At 43.9% G+C, this 9,161-nt stretch overlaps 1 long non-coding RNA gene across 1 annotated transcript; it reads right to left on the bottom strand.

Annotated features, from left to right (window-relative positions):
* Window positions 1–727: 727 nt before the first annotated feature.
* On the bottom strand, window positions 728–6,077 carry LOC120927835. The gene is made up of 2 exons (XR_005747137.1): window positions 5,857–6,077; window positions 728–888 (listed from the first exon to the last, which is right to left on the bottom strand). It is a non-coding gene; the product is annotated as an uncharacterized LOC120927835 (long non-coding RNA).
* Between the last annotated feature and the right edge of the window lie 3,084 nt (window positions 6,078–9,161).

Here is a 9,161-nt window from a genome sequence, read left to right as displayed (position 1 = left end):
TTGCAAATTGTCTATATTGTTCAGAGTATTTTATACAGATTCAGATGTTCCTCTTTTAACAAGTTTCATTCTTACAAATTTCAGAGGATTTTAAGGAACAATTGTTAAACTTTAAAGACAGAAGAACACGTTACTTGCATACAGAATGCCTGCTCCGGAACTAGCCATCTAGCACATATTCTATTTATGAAAACCGCAAAACTTAAATGTTAGAATAAAAGAATAAAAGTACATATTGAAATGTCTCTACAGAGACCTATGTTATATAAAATGGAATCCTAGATCTAAAATGGAGTAGCTAATGTCAGACATATAATATTCCATTATTTCACATTCCTTACATCCCTCCTCTGATCCCAAAGAATGTTTACTTTCCTGGGATCACTCACTATACCAAATTTGGTTCGCCATCTAAATGGTATGAATCTTTTCCTTACTATGACTAATTTTGGGTCTTGGCCTTTTCCTATCTTATGTATCAACCTGGGGTGAAGTAGCAAACCACAAAAGCGGTCACCACAAACAGTATAAGCAATAGTCCACAATATTTCCCTCCTTGTATCGTTCTATTGTACACCTGATTGGCAGTTAAGTGCTGGTTTTCCCGGACCCTTGCTCTATGGAGGGAGCCATCAGGGTCTCTAGCTTTGCGTCCTCCTTGTTCTTGAGCCCTCGCTCCAAGAGGGGAGCCATCGGGGCTTCTAGCTTTGTGTCCTCCTTGTTCTTGAGCCCTCGCTCCAAGGGGGGAGCCATCGGGGCTTCTGGGGTCTTTATCTTCAAGGGACCTTTTCCACCGTATATGGACCTTGGTAAATGGGGCCTGTCTTTCTCCTCACGGCCAATTGCTTAACCAATACCTCATCTCAGGTATAAAGGGGTGAGTTGGATCTGTGGAAAGAGGAGAAAGGGTGACAGCAACTCCTTCTTGGGTATGTTGGATAGTACTCACCAGATGTTTCATCCAAGTCTCCTGTTGAGAAAACAAATCATTATCCTTTCCTACACTATTCTCAGCTGGAGGATGTCCCATGAGTATCTCAAAAGGGGAATACCCTCTAGAATTAGGAGTGACCCTTATCTGGTAAAGTACACCTGGAAGATAATGTTTCTATTCATTCGTTCCACAATTACCAAAAGATATTTTACATTTCCTTTCTGTTTTGGCATATGTGTAAAGTCTATTTGTAAGTCTGTAAGAGGTCCTAATGGAGGGGGCAAATCATGTGCAGGGATAGTATCCGCTGCTTGTTTGGTTACTTTGTCAGCAAGTGCATTGCCAAGTGCTTCCGTGGTCCTACTCGTAGTATGAGCTTTCACTTTAATCACTGCAATTGCTTTAGGCAGGTGTATGGCATCTAGTAATGTTTCAATAAGGGTTTGCAAACAGCTGACAGGCACGTATTAAAGCAGTAAGTTCAGCCTCTTGCGCAGATTTTGCGACTAAGGGTTTTGATTCATGAATAATGTCAGGAAGTTGGACAACTGCATAACCAGTACGGTAGGTTTTATCATCGGGACGTGTACAGCTACCGTCCACATATATGTCAATGCCCCCTTCTAGGGGTTTCTCCTTTAAATCAGCTCTTGGGGAGGTTGTTTGGGAAATTAGGTCTTCGCAATTATGCTCGGGCACTGGCTCTGATTCAGGCATTAGTTTTAATGAGGGAGTGCAGAAACCGTACTATAGGAGTAGTGGATGGACAAGTTTTCATCTCTAAATTTTGTGTGTTTTAGGCCGGGTACACACGGACAAACATGTATGGTGAAAGCGGTCCGTCGGACCGTTTTCACCATACATGTCTGCCAGAGGGCTTCTGTACGATGGTTGTACACACCATCGTACAGAAGTCCGCGCGTAAACAATACGCGGGGCGTGTCCGCGGTGTCGCCGCGTCGATGACGCGGTGTCGCCGCGACAATGACGCGGCGACGTGGGCGGCCCGCCTTTAAAATGCTTCCACGCATGCGTCGAAGTCATTCGACGCATGCGAGGGACGGCGGGCGCCTGGACATGTACGGTAGGTCTGTACTGACGACCGTACATGTCCGAGCGGGCTGAATTCCAGCGGGCTGTTTTAAAACAAGTCCAGGAATATTTGCCCGCTGGGAAAAGGCCCGGCGGGCAAATGTTTGCTGGAATTCGGCCCGCTCGCGCCCACACACGAGCAAACATGTCTGCTGAAACTGGCCTGCGGGCCAGTTTCAGCAGACATGTTTGCTCGTGAGTATGGGGCCTAAGAGAATTATCTCGTACCCACTTAACCTTTGAGCTGTCATATGTTGCGTGTTCATGTTTTGCATCAGTTGTGTGACACTGTGAGTTGTGAAAAGGGTCATGGGTGATGCCAGAACAAGTTTCTCTGCCGCCTGTACTGCTAAGGCACAGGCGGCCAGTGCTTGAAGACAAGCGGGCATACCCTGAACCTGAACAGGTAGTTTTTTTTTTTTTTTTTTTAAATATACGTTACAGGTCTTTGCTTACCACCATGCTCCTGAGTCAGAACAGCAGCCATGGTATTCCCCACAACGAGACAATACAGTGAAAAGGCCCTACCATGTTGTATCAACCCCAAAGCGGGTGCATTACAAAGTGAACGCACCAGTGTGTCATAGGCAGTGACCATCTCATGGGTCCAGTTAATTTGTTTGGGGGCTGTGGCGAGTGTAGCCTTCCTAAGGACTGAGTCATGAAATGAACAGTCTGGAATCCATTGCCTACAGTACACTATTGAGCCTAGGAAAGACAGCAGTGAGCGCTTGTCGCTCGGTCTGCTCAGTGCCGATATGGCCTCTACTCTGGTAGGGGATACCAGCCTGGCACCTTCCGAGATGACCGCTCCCAAGTATTCCACCCGAGACGAGCACCACTGCACCTTCTTGAAAGATGCTAAGTGACCCTTGTCAGCGAGGTGGTCTAACAGATGCACAGAGTCATTACTACAGCCAATTTCTGTCCCATTTCCTATTAGAATGATCGTCCACGTATTGGATCAGAACTGAACCATGTTCAGGCACCCAGTCAGTCAGGGATTGATTTAACACCATGCTGAAGGCGGCCGGACTATCCACAAAGCCCTGCAGTAACCTGGTCCATGTCAGTCGGTCGCGTTTCCATGAAAAACTAAAGAGGGGCTGACTAGCAGCATCAACGGGCACACTAAAAAATACATTGGCAAGGTCTATCACCGTATACCATTTATGTTCTGGTGTCAGAGGAGCAAAGATGGTGCCAACATCTGCAACGAGGGGAGGTAGAGGTATGATGCATTTGTTCAAGGGTCTTAAATCTTGTACCAAGCGCCATGTTCCGTTTGCCTTTCTTATGGGGTTAATGGGTGTGTTCCAAGGACTGATGACTGGAGTCAGTATGCCCTTTTGTAAAAATAATTCTATCTGTGGGTCTATACCATTCAACTTCTCCTCAGACAGGGGATATTGTTTCTGAAAAATGGGGAGACATCCCTGTCTGATTGTCGGCCGGTAGGGTGTGCAATTTAGGAAACCCACAGAATCTTTGGACTCTGCCCATATTTTATGCTGACCTACTGGTGGGGGTAGAGCCACAAAGAAAGATCTGATGTCCACCCGTTTCTGCACTGACACATCACAGTCTGGTGATTTAACTGACACGGTGCCATTGGGCTCAAAAATTATTTTGATCCGTAATTTGGACAGTAAGTCTCTACCAGCTAGAGAGACTGGGCAAGTAACTACATTTACATAGGAACTTGCCATCTTGGTTACAGATTTCTAAGTCTGATGTTATGTCGTGTGATGTTGGTATCCCATTAATTCCCTGTGTCAACCGGAACGGAGGTGTCTTCCCCCTCTACAACAAGGTTTCAAGTAGGTAAAGCCTGCCAAATGCCAGAACAAGAGCAAAGAACTAAGGACGGGACTGAGATTGTGCCTGTTGGTTCCACTGTGGGTACTGGGCTATCTGTCTATTGTCATTCCAGTTAGGGTTTTGACCTCAATAAGCTCCCCTGTTTCCCTTTTTACCTCAATGACTTTGTCTCCCTTGTGGGCAGTTAGCCCTCCAGTGGCCAAAGCCACCACAATGGAAACATGCTTGATCATTTTGTGGGCCCTGGCGAGGGCATGGCACAGAGCGTGGAGGATACTGATTATCACTAGGATACTGATTCTGTTGTTGGTAGGGCATTTGTGCCGCCAACAGGGGTGTTTCCTCCAGCATGGGCTCTCCCGTTAAAGCTGGGAACAATCCTCCTTTTGCCTCAAAAAGACCTGTTAAAGTCTATGGGACTCGAACATTTGAAATCTAAAGTGCTAATATTTCCTCCTCATCCCTCCTAAGTTTTTTCCTAAGATTACTCATTTCCCGGGCTTGCTCATCAAGAGTTTGTTTATGCTCACTCATTTGTTCACGTTTTAATCTTATTTCTCTATGCTGTTCTTGGATGCGTCTCGATTCTTCTATCTCCTCTAAGTCCCTTTGCAACTCCCCAAGCTCTCTTAGTGTATCCGCTATTGTCTGGGCTTCTCTTTTTTTCCTGTCTTCTTCAAATGCCCTCTTATCTGCCTCCTCTTTGGCTCTACCTTCCCATTGCCGTTTTTGCTGGTCAGTTGCAGAGCCATAGGCCATGATTGCAACTTGAGGATTTGAAAGAACGGGGTATAATTTTCTGCGAGGAGCTTCCTCTTTAACAAAAACATAGGATGGTGGAGTTGGCGCGGTTGGAACTGGGGGTGGGCGCCTGGTATAAGGTGGAGGAACCTCCCTAGGAAGGGCAGTACCTTGGTCCAACTCCGCATATTTCTTTTCATATTTTTCCACTAAAGGCCTCCACTTCTTACAACATTTTTTTTTCATATACTCCGTATCCCAATCTCCTGGTGGATATATGTTCTTTCCTATTCCACACATCTTCTCTACCTCATACCCTATTCACAGGACCCACTGGACTGTATCCTGACATATGCAATTGATGGCTTCGTTTCATTATCAAATCCCAAAAAGGATCACAATATACAATTGGTATTTCATTCTTAACAAACTCTATAGGGGAGGGTTGCTTCAGCTTACCTTCTGAACACTCCTTCCCAAATTTATTACCCATGTCGGTACTCTGTATTTCAAGTCCTCCTTAAAATATTTGGGACACTGGTAAAGAAAAGGGACAGACAACTAAAGTTTGTCCTGTCCTTTGCACAATCTCCTTCACTTCGTCCGGGGACAGGCCTTCTCTAAGACCTTCCTGTGGGGTGAACGGTATTTGATTGTATATATATTTACTCGGTGCACTCTAGTGCAGGGGGACTGTTTTTTTTTTGGGATTAAACGGGTAAAATCTCCTGTTGCCTAGTTGGGTTGGACTTCTATGTCCTCCCGGCCATACAGAGATTAGGGATAACTTTGACCCGTCTGCCAAGAAAGTTAAACCTGTTTTGCACTCACTACAGGAGGTCTTTGGCACAGAGTATGACATGCAATCACTTGTCACAAAAACAACAACCATCAATCTTATATTATACAATACATTGTGTTCTATATCAATCAAAAGGTTGTAACAGATTAAATCACATCAATTTCAGACAATACAAAACAAGAAATGAGCTCTTTTGTACTTGGGGCTCCACTCTGTCCGTCCTTCTTCAGGGAGCAATCTGCTGCTACCCTGAAATATTCTTGTTTATAGTCAGACACCCCGTCGGACTCATTAGTTTATAGTCAGACACTCCGTCGGACTCTCCCTATCCTTTATAACCGCAACCTCTGCAATACACACAACAGAATCTTAAAACTAAAAATTAAAATTATCCGAGGTTCTACTGAGCCAGGCAAAGAACACAAAAACACCCAAATGTAAAATTCGAGAATAAGTGTGGCCTTACCTGGTCAATCAGTACCCCGCTTCCTGGTACCAGTTCTGTTAGGTTCGGTTCTGGTTCTGTTGCCTAGGCTGGACCTTGGACAGTTGGATATTTTAACCCCCACACCGGTCGGTCAATTTATAACACAGACACGATATATGCTGTATTAGAGATTGCAAATTGTCTATATTGTTCAGAGTATTTTATACAGATTCAGATGTTCCTCTTTTAACAAGTTTCATTCTTACAAATTTCAGAGGATTTTAAGGAACAATTGTTAAACTTTAAAGACAGAAGAACACGTTACTTACATACAGAATGCCTGCTCCGGAACTAGCCATCTAGCACATATTCTATTTATGAAAACCGCAAAACTTAAATGTTAGAATAAAAGAATAAAAGTACATATTGAAATGTCTCTACAGAGACCTATGTTATATAAAATGGAATCCTAGATCTAAAATGGAGTAGCTAATGTCAGACATATAATATTCCATTATTTCACATTCCTTACAGGCATTTAGCAGCATATTGGTCCGGAGCTTAAGTGGTTAATGACCAATTTAAAAAATTGCATTTTTCTCATCATTAAAAATGGTCGTGTGTACGCGCCATTATGGTCATGAGTCGTGCTTCCCTGTTTCATGTCCCATTACACAGGAAAGTGGTGCAAGACAGCTCCATACCACAGAAACTTTATTATAGAATGGTACAGAGCAAAATATGCTTCTGTAAGCATGATAGGATGCTTTTTCAAAACTGCTACAGTATGAGAACTGACTAGCAGATATAACTGTTAACTTTTAACAAACGAGTTCATGCTAAAATATATGACCCCAATATCATCAAAATAGGGCTACTTATGCTCTGCCATATTACTACAATGAGGACGGACACGTATGAGCTCCGCCATATTACTACAAATACATATTGGCCTAAATTGATGAAGAAATTTGATTTTTTTAATATATATTTTTATTGGATATGTTTTATTAGCAGTAAGTAAAAAATATATATTTTTTTATCAAAATTGTTGGTCAATTTTTCTTTATAGCGCAAAAAATAAAAACCGCAGAGGTGATCAAATACCACCAAACCTAAGCTATATTTATGGGGAAAAAAGGAAATCAAAAATGTATTTGGGTACAGTGTTGCATGACCGCGCTATTGTCAGTTAAAGTAACACAGTGCTATTTCGCAAAAAACGGAAGGGGGGTAAAAGTGAGATACGGCAAACTAAATATACAGTAAATATGTGGGGGCTGGAGCAAAAATAGATTTCCAGGCAAAACGTAACTTTGATGCTATATGTGACCCCAATAGGTAAATTCACTGGGACAAGGACACTCCAAGTTGTCTCCTATCTATTCCTACTAGCTCATCACTTTGATAGGCACCCTTTATACAGAACAGGAGTGTATGGGAGGTTGGATGGTCTGGGTGGCCTTCCACTCTATCACTAAGGATTTAGATTGACATCTTACAGCAGTCTGTGATTACGGGGACCCCTGGTACTTGAGGGTTCATTGAAAGATGCATGTACCTTTATGGTATTGATAGGTTACTTTACCATAATAACTAGGTCTTGATATTCTCAGTGATGGCACGGATCTCTCACTGCCTGACGTTCTCAGTGGGAGATGTGGCCTTTGATAGGCAGCAGTACATGGGAAAGCATACTGCTTGGATACATGATTCTCTGCCTGTCCGGGACCCCTGCTATTCCGATGATTGACACCTATTTCGGCCATCCCAGCACCATTAGCTGTTGTAAACTCTCTTTTATGAGACGGCAGAAAGCTGCCACGTTACTTTCTCTAAGAACACTGAAATCAATGGGTTTCCAGGGAAAGTACTGCGCTGACTGTTAAATGGAAAATCCACCCTGCACAGCTCAATATAAACACATCAACATAGACCTCAGCATTCATCTGAGCAGAGTCTAGTCGACATTCAGTGGGGGCCCAAGGCTGCAGTTTTTACAGGAGCTTCAGATATTTATTTTAATATAATGCCATTACATCGGTGTTGCCAACCGACCAGATTGAAATTTACTGACACAGCACTTTTTTGACAGATTTGCTGGTTGGAAGCTGAAGAGTGGGAACTTTGAGTGGAGAGTGAAAACCAGTCTTGCTTTTGACTGCTGATTGCTGTGTTTGTATTTCTTTAGGTTATTTTTGGTGTCTTTCCTTGCAACTTTTTAACACCTTTTCTGTCACTTTTTAAACAACCTTTTTTTTTTTTTTTTCTTCAGGCTACTAATTAATAGGAGTGGTTATTTGGTCACAGGTGCTTGAGGTCATTTGAGGTGGTTGAGCTTGCCACTTTTTTGCTTGCTGGAACTCTGACCAAGTGGAACTGGACTAAGTGGTCTGTTAAAACCCAGAGTTGAAAACAGGAGATTATAACAGGAGTCATCAAACCTGTAAGTAACATATGAAATTTCCTGTTAGTAATATTATTATTGTAACTGGGAAAATGGGGGTTAGGAAGATTGAAGGTTTTGTGCAGTACACAGTGTGCCATATGTATACAACAATGGAGCAACAGCTCCAGGAGGGATACCTCTGCAACAGATGTGAGCGAGTTGCCCTTCTGGAAACTTGCATTAGAGATCTGGGGGAGGAAATTGCAACACTGGGCAGAACTGACAACTATGAAAGGGGTCCTCTGCTCACTGAGCAGGTGGCTAGTGGGGTTAAGGTGGAGGGTAGAGGGCAGGGGCGGACTGACAACTCATGGGGCCCCCGGGCAATAGAAGATTATGGGGCCCCTGGGCTTACAGATGACCACCATGCTAGGAGGCAGTGCAGAGGCAGGGCAGGTAAAATCTCCGGAATTTTCACATCAAAAGCATGTCAGTTTCGGACATATCAGGGACAGATGTAAAAAAAAACCCATAGATTTTGACATACTGTCCCTGGTTTTACTGAGCCTGGCAACCCTGATGGGGCCCCCTAGTGGCATGGGGCCCTCGGGCAGTGCCCGAGTGACTCAATGGTCAGTCCGCCCCTGGTAGAGGGGTAAATCAGGATTATCAGGAAGGAAGATGGGTTAATACAGTTATAGGGAGTGGTAGGGGCTCATAGAAGGGGAAGGCCAGCCGTGGGTTTTGAGCACCCTAACAGATTTGCCAAGTTGGTTGAAGATGTGGGAGTATCACGCTCAGAGGTGGCAGCTCTAGATGTCACTGCTTCCCCTAACAGCCGCGAGAGCAGCCCATCTAGTAGGGGTGGTGAGGGGAGGGCAGGTAGGCCTAGACAGTTGGTGGTAATAGAGGATATGTTAATCAGCACTGATAGAATCATTTGTTGCCAGGATCG

The sequence above is a fragment of the Rana temporaria genome, chromosome 2 (genome assembly GCF_905171775.1).
Source record: "Rana temporaria chromosome 2, aRanTem1.1, whole genome shotgun sequence".
Taxonomy (NCBI): domain Eukaryota; kingdom Metazoa; phylum Chordata; class Amphibia; order Anura; family Ranidae; genus Rana; species Rana temporaria.
Note: the sequence above shows the minus strand (reverse complement) of the source record. Positions and strands in the feature narration are given on the sequence as shown.